Source organism: Lissotriton vulgaris, chromosome 9 (assembly GCF_964263255.1).
Source record: "Lissotriton vulgaris chromosome 9, aLisVul1.2, whole genome shotgun sequence".
Lineage (NCBI taxonomy): Eukaryota > Metazoa > Chordata > Amphibia > Caudata > Salamandridae > Lissotriton > Lissotriton vulgaris.
Genome location: NC_141697.1, coordinates 317,036,834 through 317,051,885, shown reverse-complemented (window position 1 = coordinate 317,051,885; position 15,052 = coordinate 317,036,834). Strand labels below are relative to the sequence as shown.

Here is a 15,052-nt window from a genome sequence, read left to right as displayed (position 1 = left end):
ATGTAGCATAAATAAGCAGACAAGACAACTTTTTTGGTGGATAAACTTGCTGCAGGTTTATTAGCATACCAATATGCCAACAAGGTGGATTATCTTACACGCGATCAAAAGGCAAGCCGCCCCTCGTGGCCTAACACCTGATGGGCCACACTTGCATCGTGGCCTTAGTCAATCGGTGCTTAGCGGTTGTCGTGAGGGGATAGCCACTCCCACTTCCAGTGAACCATCGGTCCACCCTCTTGCTCACGCCCCTCCCTATGAGGGGGGGAGCGTTCAAGTGACCCCCAGTTGTACAGGTTTCCAACCGCCCGTAGGATAACTGGGCGCTGTCGCACCCTAGGGTCTACCGCACAGACTTCCTGGGGATATTAGGCCTCAGCAACCTTTGTGCTCCTGAAGAGGGTACCCCTGAGTACCTTTCCACCTCTGGATCGCCCTGTAACACCGCCTGCAACACAAAATAAAAATATTAGGGCATATTTCCCCCCTACCCTGAAAATGCTGTGTAAGCGGTAGGGAGGGAAACGGCATCAGAGTGAGGGGACAAAGAGGCCTCCACGTAGGCGTGGGAGGAATTTATACTTCTCCCCGCCCCCACCCTGGCCGGAAGTGACGAGCGGGACCCTACCGGGGTCTGGGAAGGCTAGGCTGCTCCGTGTGCCATCCTGTGGCACTAAGGGGGCCGCCCTCTTATGAGGGTCCCCTCCGGGGACGAGTCGGTCAGCCCGCATATGAATTGTCAGCATAGCCCTAAGCGGTTCACGTTTGTTTCTGTGCTCACACCCTGATAACAGACCTTACCGATGCATGTCTCGTGCACGCCCTGATGCATCCTCTGCGCTTTTTTTTTCTTTTTGCAGTGTTATATAGCGCAAACTCGACCCGACCGTGTCAGAGCGCTTTACACGAGCACCAGTTGCGTTACAGAGGGGCACATTAAATTTTAGCACGGGGACATTAAGTGATTTGCCCAGAATCACAGGATGAGTGAGCCTCCTGCCATACTCCAACCTGGTTCACCAGCGTCGAAGTCTGCCGTTCCGGCCCTTAAGCCACACATTATCAGTTAGACAGAAGAGTGTTGTATATCCCGATGGCGCCACCGGCCGTGCACCCTAATGGTATATGAAGTCGTGGATGTGTGTATCCAAAAGAGTATTCATATCTAGGTGCAAAGTCCAAAAACTCGTCCTAGAAGCAGAGTGTGGCCCACTGCGCCCAGACACGCCCAGCCCTCGGAGGCCAGCGCTCTTGTTAGATGGCAGAATGACCTCACTGCTGGGCGACTGTCATGCCCTCTTGTTAGAGCACAGGTGATGCCCCCTTGTGACAGTGGTGATCCTTCCCGAGACTTCAGGCATGTCCCTTCCCCAAGGCCATTTCCCTGACCCTCAAGCTAGAAAGCATATGCACCATTGATTATTTTAGTCCGTGGTGCTCCAGTGATTTACAATTTGTAAATAATGAGCCAATTACGGTCTTGTTTTCACTGCTCTTACCATACAGATAAGGGAGAACTTCAACTACAGGACACGAGATTAGAGCGTATGTAAAAAAATACTATAAAGATTAGTGTGAGAGATGTCTGCCCTGCCTGTTTACAAAGGGCTCTGAAACTCATTCTTTAAATCTGGCGTTGTGCTTTCGCTCTTCTCTCCTTCCATTGCTACTTTTTAACAAGCATTTGCAATGCAATAGGTCTCGCATTAGGAAATTTTGAGCTATTGGTATTGTAAATGGCATATTTTTATTTCTGTGTTGGTTTTGAAAATAGCTAAATTAATAGCTTTGCCATTTACAATGCCAATAGTTATAACTTTCGCAAATGTGACACCTATAGCATTTGTAATGCAATATGTGTTGTATTTACATGACTTAGAAGTATTGCTATTACAAATAACAATGGCTTTTAATTTTTTAAAAATAATTAATACTTAAATAAAAGTTATTGTAATTTATAATACCAATAGCTTAAACTTTTGTAAATAACCTTTGTGAAGATTGTGTTAAGTGTATTTTATTGTGACGAAAATCCAAGAACAGAAGTGAAATATTAACATCTTTTTGTGACATTTGTAATAAAGTTTGAGACATTGAGATAACATATTTGAACCAGTTGTTGTTGAATGGTTTCACAGATTGATGCTGTGGTGCTCCTGAGTGGTGGTGCTGAGTGAGTGCGATAGATAGAGTGAGTGTGATAGATAGATAGAGTGAGTGTGATAGATAGAGCGAGTGCGATAGATAGATAGAGTGAGTGCGATAGATAGAGTGAGTGCGATAGATAGAGTGAGGGCGATAGATAGATAGAGTGAGGGCGATAGATAGATAGAGTGAGGGCGATAGATAGATAGAGTGAGCGCGATAGATAGATAGAGTGAGGGCGATAGATAGAGTGCGGGTGATAGGCAGAGTGAGGGCGATAGATAGATAGATAGATAGATAGATAGATAGATAGATAGATAGATAGATAGATAGATAGATAGATAGATAGATAGATCCTATAAATAAACCCATCAAAAAAATAAACACCTAAAAAACCAAAATGCCCGATTATTGAAAAGGAATAGACCAAGATATTAGATTTGTGCAAATACAATAAACAGAAGCAAGACAGTGAAGGGGCAGGAGAGATTGAGACATAAATAGAGGAAGAGTGGAGAGGCCAAGACAGTGAAGGGGCAGGAGAGAGTGTGACAGAAATAGAGGAAGAGTGGAGAGGCCAAGACAGTGAAGTGTCAGGAGAGAGTGAGACAGAAATAGAGGAAGAGTGGAGAGGCCAAGACCGTGAAGGGGCAGGAGAGAATGAGGCGGAAACTGAGGAAGAGTGGAGAGGCCAAGACAGTGAAGGGGCAGGAGAGAGTGAGGCGGAAACTGAGGAAGAGTGGAGAGGCCAAGACAGTGAAGGGGCAGGAGAGAGTGAAACAGAAATAGAGGCCAAGCCAGTGAAGGGGCAGAAGAGAGTGAGCCGGAAACAGAGGAAGAGCGGAGAGGCCAATACAGGGAAGGGGCAGGAGAGAGTGAGACAGAAGGCCTCATTATTGTAAGGGTGTGCAAAGCAGGTAGGCATTGGCCCACGGAGCTTTTGTGGTGAACACAAGTTATATAGAAAGCTGTATCGGTGGAACCATAGAAACGTTTGTTGTCATATTTTAACAGCAGGCAGTGGTCTTAAATGAAAAGAAAACTTACACTGCGATTCGGTATTATGATGGGACATCCTGAACACACCCGTTCCTAATACCGAATTGTTGTGTATTCGAAATTCCATATTGCGAGTCGGTAGCATGTAACCGTATTGCAAATAGGAATTCATACATACCAAAAAGCATTTTACCTGTCGCAAACGGCGCGATTCTGCGAATTGGCCGTTTGCGACCGGTAACATGCATGATAGTTGTGGCCCAGTATCTCTTAAGCAGGAGCCTTTCTACTCACAGTATTGTCGGCTGCAGCCTGCCTTCTAGTCTTTTCGGCACGCGCTCACCTGCCCCACAGCCGGTCGGGCCTTTGCCGTTAATCAAAGGGCGCCAGCCAGTACCCACGCCGCTTCCCACCCAGGGGCGCACAACCTCCTCCAAATTGCTCTCAGGCAGGCCGCTGGTTCACACAAAGGCTTCCGTCTATGCTCTCAGATTGCCAATTATGCATAATGAAATAATAAGAGGAAGCAACGACCAGCAGCGAAACAGGAGCTCCCCCGCCTGCTCTCTGTTAATCACCGCCAAACACCTCCGGAATGCAGTGACCTCACAAAGATCTCTGGTTGCCGTGGCACGTGGGCAGTGACGACATAGGCGCGAGAGCACGAAGGCAGATATCTGCACGCAGGCACAGTATACACATGTCTATTTCTTTGCAATAATGATCATGGAAAAAGAGGTTGACTCTGTGGTTAACCCATGAAAACCTATGAAAGATTGTGTCCAAACTGAGTCAGAAGAGGACTGTGGCTTGCATTAAAGATAAATGAGGAGAAAATATACAAATCCTTCTAGTGAACTCTAATATTGTCTCACATCTCCTATTTACCAATGAAAAAAACAATGAAAAGGAAACAGTTTAAACCTTACTTGGAAAAGTTAATGCTGCATAATTATTGGTGGGACAATTAATTCATAACAAAGTCACGAAACCTAACCGGTGCATGATGTTCTTTGCGGACTTCCCCTTGTGCATCAAGGACCACTCTCTACTTGTTGGAGTGTTCTCCCTGTCATCTGTTACTAACAACCCATTCACAATCAGCACTGTCCGCCCACCAGGAATGTTTTTCAGGGTTAATCCTCTGTGCATCACCAATTCACACGGTTGCTCTTTCTTTCCAATTCGATTTTAAATGCTATATAAATGCAATTTCAATACAATAGTTACTTTCTGAAATCCTCACGGATTTTTGAAACGGCCTCACGGGTTATCCACTGTGTATTACGTGTTCTGTGACGAGACCTGGTAGGGCGGGGGCTGCCCGCGCATGCGCAGCATTTCTCACTTTCATTCTGAAGAGCCCCGGTTAGAAATGCCGCGCATGTGCGTGCAGCCCCCGCCCTACCAGGTCCGGCAGCTGAAGTCCCGTCGTGAAGAACATCGGAAAGGGGCTCCCATGCCTAAGGGGAGAGGAGCCCGGTGAGTGGGAGTGGGGGTGAGGGTGGGGGTGGGGTGTACGCGCGTGTGTCTGTGTGTGTTCGCGTGTGTCAGTTCGAGTGTGTCTGTGCGTGCGTCTGTCTGTGTGCGCGTCTGTCTATGTGCGCATGTGTCTGTGTGCGCGTGTGTCTGTTTAAGGGGGGGTGCGTGTGTGTATGTAGTGTGTGTGTGCCTGTGTATGCGTGTGGCTGTGTATGTGCGCATGCGTGAGTGTGGCTGTGTGAGTGTGTTTGCGTACGGGAATATGAGGCACGAGAGGGGCACGGCGCCGTGCGCGCCCACGAGGTGAAATCTGCGCTTGTGCCCCTCTCGTGTCTACATTCCCAAATACGGGCAACAATAGGTCTCGAGCAGACTCTGCTCGACCTAAAAACTGGCTTACAGACCGCTTTTCGTTTGGCCTACCTCTGCAATAAAGACAATTATGAATAAAAAGTACATACTTGGGGAAACTTTAAGTCAAGCCTCTTTATCTATTGGTCTGTCCAACTGCCATTCACATTCTACCTCTATACACCACAGCTGGTCACCCCATTTCTACCAACCATTGCCTCTCTTCCATCGTGATCAGCAGCATTTTCCCTCATCGTATTTGCAAATCCGTCTAAAAAGAAGAGTTCTTCAGTGCCAGGGCTGATGGCCAATAAATTACTTTTCTAATTCTTTTGAATCCTTTTCCCTACTTTATTCTTCTCCCTTGTGTATTTAAATTATTTCTTTAGGTTACAGTAACTTAAAGCCAATAGTACCTTAGCTTCCGAACAATATTAATCATATTGTCTTTTGAAAATGCAGTTCTCTAAAAATTATATGTGAGGGTGTTCAGTCAGTTAGTTCATCTTTACTTCGGTTCTTTAGACCATAAAAGCATGTAAAAATATTAGAGACAAACATTTAATGACAGTGCTTAACAATTTTAATTATAACTTTTCAAGAGGATGCACAGTAGCCACAATGCTGTACAACATAGCCAAATGTTCTGGCTAAACAGATAAGGTCCCAAAGACGAGACCTATTGGCCATGCCAATGCTTGTTTATTTGGGGGGGTTTGAGTTGATGGTGGAGAATGTGTTCAGCGACAGAGAAAGTGGTGTGTGAGGGTCAGGGTATAAAGAGTGAGCGAGCGTTGAAAGTTAAGGTAAAGCGTGGTAACTGACATGAAGAGTTAATGTGGAAGGTGGTGAGGATGTGATAAAAATGGGTGAATGTATGCTGAGTTATAGGAGGGGGGGAGGTGGGGGTGAGAAATGTAGAGTCTGAGTGAGTGCGAGAATGCCCTGGTGTTAACGATGTTGAGGATAAATTGACTACTGTAAATTGCAATCTACAAAGAGAAACAAAATCTTAATAGTTTATTCAGCTGCTTATGAACAATTCACATCTTTTAAGGAAAGAATAAAAACAATATATCTATTTACGGTGTATTTAAAAGGAAAATCGTGCCCAGCCATCCCAAACGTCCATGCCTTGAAGAATATGAGCCTCGAATGAAATAGGTGCTTCCTCCACTTTGCCTATTTTATACAGTGCTGGGATAGAGTTGTAATCGTAAATCATGGAGATTTGGAAAACACTGAAATTTCAATCGAAAACAGCGAGCTGTGACATATAAGTACCTGCTGGGCGTGCCAGTCACCCGCCGCCGAGAGTAGACACAGATTGAACCTCAGGCACCCAAGTAACACACAAGGAGTCCCGGCAACGCTGACAGACCAGCCTACAACAGATGCTATTGCCCTCGCCCTACGATGGATCAAACACGCCTCTTTTATTTCCGAGCCATACGTACAAGGGCAGGGGAATGCTTCTGGGAGTCTGCCTGTATGAGCCCCGCCCCCGTCCTCCACGTGACTACCCTGACTGGGCCTGCTAACTATTGGGGTCGAGAAGGAGAGGTTGGTTGGTTGCCACGTGTTTTTTTAAAGGTACGTTTATGTTATGCTTGAGGTGTTTTTTTCAGTTTCTTTCGCCAAAGTTGTGACGTACCAAAAAGAAACGTTTTGCATTAGAGCTCATATGTTTGCTAAACTTTGCAATCTGTGAAAACACGCAGCTATGTTCTCCCGTAATTTTTAGTGGGGTTTCGCAAAGGTGAATCTGTCAAAATGGTAGTAGAAGATTTAATGAATTTGTGACAGTGTTGCAACGTAAACATGTTTTGTCTTTCGTTAGTGTAAATTATGCATAAAACAAGTCAAAGCAATACGTCATTCCAAGCATTGCTAAGCCAATGCATTTGCAATGCAACAGGTCTCGCATTTGCATGAGTTAAGCTATTGGCATTGTAAATGACAATGCCTTTTGTTTATTTTTTAAAACTAATACATAAATAAAAGGCATTGTCATCTACAATGCAAATAGTTGAAACTCTCTGAAATGCGAGACCTAGTGCTTGCATACATGTTTTCTTTGCCTCCTTAGTGCTGTTTATCTGATTGTAAAAACGAAGTATTGTCTGAAACTGCTTGTCACGAATGGACCAGCTATGGTTTGTCTGGACTTATCAAACAGGGATGGGTTCTCGGCGTCTTAGCCTACTAAATGAAGCAACATTAGCTGCGTATAACTTCAACCCGTAGAAACATAATTGTTTTCATATTTCTGCCCAAACTTGACGCACATTTAACCCCTTCGCTGCCAGGCCTCCACCCCCCCCCCACCCCTGCCATGCCTTTTTTTGGCTATTTGAGTAGTTCGCGCTTAGGCCCCGGTAACCTTTTGACCACATAAGGTATCCATGCCAAATTTGCGAGCTTTTTTTCCAACTTCACAGGGATTTTAAAGGTACCCAGGGTTTGTGAATTTCCCTGGAGGGGACCCAGAAATTAGCCAAAATACTGCTATATTATTTTTTTGAAAAATGGGTAAAGTGGCTCAAGATGAAAGCGTCTGTTTTTTTCCCCCTGCAAAGGCATCAAAAAAGGGGGGTTGGTGCTGAAATCACCATCTTCCCAGCTCTCAGGGACAAGCAGACTTTTGTCAGAAAACCAAAATTCTTTACACAGTTTTGGCATTTTTTTGAGACATAGCCTATTTTTGCTATTTTTTGTGCTGTAAACCTCCTTCCAGTTAATGGTAGAAATGGGTATAAAAGCAATAATGGATCCAAGAAAGCGATACATTTCTGAAAAGTAGACATTTTTTAATTCAGCAAGGGGTAATTTGTGTAGATCCTTCAAGTTTTCTTTATAGAAACTAACTGTTAACTATAGGAAAAATTGAAAATTAGTTTAAAAAAAGAGCCATTTGTGTCAACGTTTTCACCTATAACTTCTAATTATGACGGCTGTTTGAAAGCAACATGCCGTTACATCTGCTGGACCTTTGTGGTTGTGGTGATTATATGGGACTTGTAGGTTCATCAAGAACCCGATGAACCCAGAGCCAATAACTGGGCAGGGTCTTGCAATTTTTTTTTATTATGTACCGGGTATATAGCAATTATTCTGGGAAAATGCATACATGGAAAAATCAATATGAAAGACACCTATGTATTTCTCAAGTGGATACAAAATATAGAGTTTAGAAACTGTAGATATTTGCACATTTCCGAAATTGGGAGTACCCATACTTGCATGAGAATTATAGGTCATTTTTCAAAAAGACTTCGTTTTTACACATTGTTGTTCATTTGGAAGGCAGAAATGCATCAAAAGTCAATAGGTATTAACATTTGCTCTACAATATTCTGTTAACCTAATTCTCCCGACAAAAATGGTTCCTCACTTGTGTGGGTAGGCCTAGTGCCCACGACAGGAAGCAGCTCAAAACGCAACGTGGACACACCATATTTTGACAGTGAAAAATGACCCTTTTTTGCAAAGTGCCTAGCTGTAGTTTTTGAACCCTAGCTGTCCCGGCACCTAGGGAAATCTTGCAAACCTATATATTTTTGAAAAGTAGTCACCCTGGGAAATCCAGGATGGGGTGACTTGACTTGCTCTCACCAGGTTCTGTTACCCAGAATCCCTTGCAAACCTAAAAAATTGTCCCAAAAAACAAATTTTCCTCACATTTCTGTGGTGGAAAGTTCTAGAATCTGCGTGGATCCACAGATTTCCACCCACACCGCATTCCCCAAAGCCTTCTGAGAAAAATGGTACCTCACTTGTGTGGGTTGGCCTATTGGCCGCGACAGGAAACGGCGCAAAACGCAACGTGGACACACCACATTTTCACAGTGAAAAATGACCCTTTTTTTGCAAAGTGCCTTGCTGTAGTTTTTGTACCCTAGCTTTGCGGGCACCAAGGGAAACCTAGCAAGCCTCTACATTTTTTAAAGTAGACACCCTGGGAAATCTATGATGGGGTTCCTTGACTGGCTTTCACCAGGTTCTGTTACCCAGAATCACTTGCAAACCTAAAACATTGTAAAAAAATACACATTTTCCTCACATTTCTGTGGTGGAAGATTCTGGAATCTGCTTGGATCAACAAAATTGCACGCGTCCTGCGTTCCCCCAAGTCTTCTGAGAAAAACAGTACCTCACTTGTGTGGGTAGGCCTAGTGCCCGCGCCAGGAAACGGCGCAACACGCAACGTGGATACACTAGATTTTCACAGTCAAAAATGACCCTTTTTGTGCAAAGTGCCTAGCTGTCGTTTTTGCACCCTAGCTCTGCCGGCACTAAGGGAAACCTAGCAAACCTACACATTTTTTAAAACTAGACACCTAGGGGAATCCATGATGGGGCGACTTGACTGGCTCTCACCAGGTTATGTTACCCACAATCCCATGCAAACCTAAAAGATTGTAAAACAAAAACACATTTTCCTCACATTTCCGTGGTGGAAAGTTCTGGAATCTGTGTGGATCCACAAAGTTACACCCCCCGTTCCCAAAAGTCTTCAGAGGAAAACTGTACCTCACGTTTGTGGGTAGGCTTTGTAGCCGCAACAGGAAACGGGGCAAAACGCAACGTGGACACACTACATTTTCACCATGAAAAAGGACTCTTTTTTTGCAAAGTGCCTAGCTGTAGTTTCTGAACTCTAGCTCTGCCAGCACCTAGGGAAACCTAGAAAACCTATACATTTTGGAAAACTAAACACCCAGGGAAATCTAGGATGGGGTGACTTGACTGGCTCTCACCAGGTTTTGTTACCCAGAATCCCTTGCAAACCTAAAAAGTTGTCCAAAAAAACACATTGTCCTTACATTTCTGGGGGGGGAAAGTTCTGGAATCTGCGTGGATCCACAAATCTCTACCCATTCCGCGTCCCCCAAACTGCTTCAAGAAAAGCGGTACCTCACTTGTGTGGGTAGGCTTAGTGGCCACGACAGGAAACTGTGCAAAATGCAACGTGGACACGCTATATTATCACAGTGAAAAATTACCCTTTTTTTGCAAAGTGCCTAGCTGTAGTTTTTGAACCCTAGCTGTCCCGGCACCTAGGGAAATCTTGCAAACCTATAGATTTTTGAAAAGTAGTCACCCTGGGAAATCCAGGATGGGGTGACTTGACTTGCTCTCACCAGGTTCTGTTACCCAGAATCCCTTGCAAACCTAAAAAATTGTCCCAAAAAACAAATTTTCCTCACATTTCTGTGGTGGAAAGTTCTAGAATCTGCGTGGATCCACAGATTTCCACCCACACCGCATTCCCCAAAGCCTTCTGAGAAAAATGGTACCTCACTTGTGTGGGTTGGCCTAGTGGCCGCGACAGGAAACGGCGCAAAACGCAACGTGGACACACCACATTTTCACAGTGAAAAATGACCCTTTTTTTGCAAAGTGCCTTGCTGTAGTTTTTGTACCCTAGCTTTGCGGGCACCAAGGGAAACCTAGCAAGCCTCTACATTTTTTAAAGTAGACACCCTGGGAAATCTATGATGGGGTTCCTTGACTGGCTTTCACCAGGTTCTGTTACCCAGAATCACTTGCAAACCTAAAACATTGTAAAAAAATACACATTTTCCCCACATTTCTGTGGTGGAAGATTCTGGAATCTGCGTGGATCAACAAAATTGCACGCGTCCTGCGTTCCCCCAAGTCTTCTGAGAAAAACAGTACCTCACTTGTGTGGGTAGGCCTAGTGCCCGCGCCAGGAAACGGCGCAACACGCAACGTGGATACACTAGATTTTCACAGTCAAAAATGACCCTTTTTGTGCAAAGTGCCTAGCTGTTGTTTTTGCACCCTAGCTCTGCCGGCACTAAGGGAAACCTAGCAAACCTACACATTTTTTAAAACTAGACACCTAGGGGAATCCATGATGGGGCGACTTGACTGGCTCTCACCAGGTTCTGTTACCCACAATCCCATGCAAACCTAAAAGATTGTAAAAAAAAAACACATTTTCCTCACATTTCCGTGGTGGAAAGTTCTGGAATCTGTGTGGATCCACAAAGTTACACCCCCCCCTTCCCAAAAGTCTTCAGAGGAAAACTGTACCTCACTTTTGTGGGTAGGCTTTGTAGCCGCAACAGGAAACGGGGCAAAACGCAACGTGGACACACTACATTTTCACCATGAAAAAGGACTCTTTTTTTGCAAAGTGCCTAGCTGTAGTTTCTGAACTCTAGCTCTGCCAGCACCTAGGAAAACCTAGAAAACCTATACATTTTGGAAAACTAAACACCCAGGGAAATCTAGGATGGGGTGACTTGACTGGCTCTCACCAGGTTTTGTTACCCAGAATCCCTTGCAAACCTAAAAAGTTGTCCAAAAAACACATTGTCCTTACATTTCTGGGGGGGGAAAGTTCTGGAATCTGCGTGGATCCACAAATCTCTACCCATTCCGCGTCCCCCAAACTGCTTCAAGAAAAGCGGTACCTCACTTGTGTGGGTAGGCTTAGTGGCCACGACAGGAAACTGTGCAAAATGCAACGTGGACACGCTATATTATCACAGTGAAAAATTACCCTTTTTTTGCAAAGTGCCTAGCTGTAGTTTCTGAACCCTAGCTCTGCTAGCACCTAGACAAACCTAGAAAACCTATACATTTTTGAAAACTAAACACCCACGGAAATCTAGGATGGGGTGACTTGACTGGTTCTCACCAGGTTCTGCTTCCCAGAATCCCTTGCAAACCTACAAAATTGTCCAAAAAAACACAGTTTCCTCACATTTCAGTGATGGAAAGTTCTGGAACCTGCATGGATCCACAAAATTCCACCCACCCCGCGTTCCCAAAGTCTTTCGGGAAACACGGTACCTCACTTGTGTGGGTAATCTTAGTGGCCGAAACAGGAAACGGTGCAAACCGCAACGTGGGCACTACATTTTCACAGTGAAAAATTTCCTTTTTTTGCAAAGTGCCTAGCTGTAGTTTTTGCACTCTAGTTCTGCTGGCACCTAGGGAAACCTAGCAAACCTATACATTTTTGAAAACTAAACACCCACGGAAATCTAGGATGGGGTGACTTGACTGGTTCTCACCAGGTTCTGTTACCCAGAATCCCTTGCAAACCTAAATAATTGTCAAAAAATACATTTTCCTCAAATTTCTGTGGTGGAACGTTCTGGAATCTGCGTGGATCCACAAAATACCAGCGACCCCGCGTTCCCCAAAGTCTTCCGAGAAAAACGGTACCTCACTTGTGTGGGTAGGCCTAGTGGCCGCGGCAGGAAACGGTTCAAAACGCAATGTGAACACCACATTTTCACAGTGAAAGATGACAATTTTTTTGCAAATTGCCTAGCTGTAGTTTTTGCACCCTAGCTCTGCCGGCACCAAAAGAAACCTAGCAAACCTATACATTTTTGAAAACTAGACACCCAGGGGAATCCATGATGGGGTGACTTGACTGGCTCTCAACAGGTTTTGTTACCCAGAATCCTTTGCTAACCTAACAAATTGTAAAAAAAACCAAAATTTTCCTCACATTTTTGTTGTGGAAAGTTCTGGAATCTGTGTGGATCTACAAAATTCCACCCACGTCGCATTTCCCAAAGTCTTCAGAGAAAAGCAATACCTCACTTGTGTGGGTAGGCCTAGTGGCCGCGGCAGGAAACGGTGCAAAGCGCAATGTGGACACACCACATTTTGACTGTGAAAAAGGACCCTTTTATTTGCAAAATGCCTAGCTGTAGTTTTTTCACCCTAGCTCTGCCGGCACAGAGGGAAACCTAGCAAACCTATACATTTTTGAAAACTAGACACCCAGGGGAGTCCATGATGGGGTGACTTTATCGGGAGACCTGTGGGAACGCTGAATGGTGGGAAATTTGTGTCAGCCCTGTGATGCCACAACTTTCCCACACGAAAATGTGTGATAAAGTGATTTTTTTCAGCTAAATTTCAGGTTTGCAGGCGATTCTGGATAAGAAAATTGTTGGAGGATCCATGCAAGCTCTACCTCCCTAGATTCCCCCGGGTGTCTAGTTTTCAGAAATGTGTGGGTTTGGTAGGTTTCCCTCGGTGGCTGCCGAGCACGGGGCCAAAAACCCAGGTGACCCCCTTGCAAAAAACAGGTCACTTTGTGATAGGCGATTTTGATGTTGCCTCCATACGTTTTGGGCCCTTGCTTGTCGCGGGTACTTGGGCCTCCCACACGAGTGATGCACCATTTCTATCGGGAGACCCAAGGGAACGCTGGGTAGTGGGAAATTTGTGTCAGCCCAGTGATGCCACAACTTTTCCACACAAAATTGTGTGAAAAAAGCTATTTTCTTAGCTATATTTCAGGTTTGCAGGGGTTTCTGGGTAGGAAAACGGTGGGGGATCAACGCAAGCCCTACCTCCCTGGAATCCCCAAGGTATGTAGTTTTCAGAAATTTGTGGATTTGGTAGTTTACCTAAGGTGGCCGCCGAGCACGGGGCCAAACACCCAGGTGACTTCCTTGCAAAACCAGGTTGTTTTGTGATAAGCAATTTTGATGTTGCCTCCATATGTTTTGAGCCCTTGCCTGTTGCGGGTACTTAGGTCTCCCACACAAGTAAGGCACTATTTTTATCGGGAGACCTGGGGGAATGCTGGGTGGTAGGAAATTTGTGTCAGTCCCATGATGCCACAACTATCCCACACAAAAATGTGTGAAAAAAGTGATTTTTTTCAGCTATATTTCGGGTTTGCCGGGGATTCTGGGTAAGAAAACGTTGGGGGATCTACGCAAGCCTTACCTCCCTGGAATCCCCTGGGTGTCTCGTTTTCAGAAGTAAGTGGGTTTTGTAGGTTTCCCTCGGTGGCCACCGATCACGGGGACAAAAACCCAGGTGACCCCCCTTGCAAAACCAGGTCGTTTTGTGATAGGCAATTTTGATGCCGCCTCCATACATTTTGGGCCCTTGCCTGTCGCTGGTACTTGGGTCTCCGGCACGAGTGAGGCACCATTGTTATCAGGAGACCTGTAGAAACGCAGCATGGTGGGAAATTTGTGTCAGCCCCGTGATGCCACAACTTTCCCACACAAAAATGTGTGAAAAAGTGATTTTTTCAGCTTAATTTCAGGTTTGCAGGGGATTTGGGTAAAAAACGTTGGGGGATCCACGCAAGCCCTACCTCCCTGGAATTCCCCAAGTGTCTAGTTTTCAGAAATGTGTGAATTTGGTAGCTTTCCCTAGATGGCTGCAGAGCACGGGGCCAATAACCCAGGTGCCCCCCTTGCAAAACCAGGTAGATTTTGATGTCGCCTCACTACGTTTTGGGCCCTTGCCCTTGCCTGTTGCGGGTTCTTGGGCCTCCCATATTAGTGAGGCACAATTTTTATCGGGAAAGGTGGGGTAATGCTGGGTGGTGTGAAACTTGTGTCATCCTCGTGATGCCACAACTTTCCCACACAAAAATGTGTGAAAAAGGTGATTTTTTCAGATAAATTTCAGGTTTGCAGTGGATTCTGGGTTAGAAAACGTTAGGCGATCCACGCAAGCCATACCTCCCTGGAATCCCCCGGTTGTCCAGTGTTCAGAAATATGTGGGTTTGGTAGGTTTCCCAAGATGGCTGCCGAGCCCGGAGCCAAAAACTCATGGGACCCCCTTTGAAAATTAGGTTGGTTTGGCAATAGGTAATTTTGATGTTGCCTCCATATGTTTTGGGCCCTTGCCTGTCGCAGGTACTTCACCTACCCACGTAAGTGAGGTTCCATTTTAATTGGGAGACCTGAGGGAGAAGCAGGGTGGAAGGAACATTGTGGTTTTTCTGACAACAGATTATTATGGCACAGTAATTCAAGGAAAATGAGTGACTATAAACACATTTTGAGGTTTGCATGGCGTGAGTAAAAAAACATGTTGGGATCCATGAGAGGCACACCACCCAGCACTCCCCATTTCTTTTTTTTTACTTTACAGAAATATTTAAAGTTGCTAACTTTTCCCTTGACACAGACTACACCTTAGCACAGAAAGACAAATGTGACAAATATGACTGCCTGTCCACCTGTTCCTCAAGTACACACACATACTGGTTGGATTTGGCATGAGGGTGAGTGAAAGGTTCAAAAGGTAAATTTTAATAACAAG

General features: G+C 45.1%; 1 protein-coding gene across 1 annotated transcript in view; it reads left to right on the top strand.

Annotated features, from left to right (window-relative positions):
* Window positions 1–6,521: 6,521 nt before the first annotated feature.
* LOC147690048 (zinc-binding protein A33-like) overlaps window positions 6,522–15,052 on the top strand; it is a 348,579-nt gene continuing 340,048 nt past the window's right edge. Inside the window, exon 1 of the mRNA XM_086936633.1 lies at window positions 6,522–6,570. The gene's annotated coding sequence lies outside the window, so the exon portion shown is untranslated. The remainder of the gene's footprint in view (window positions 6,571–15,052) is intronic.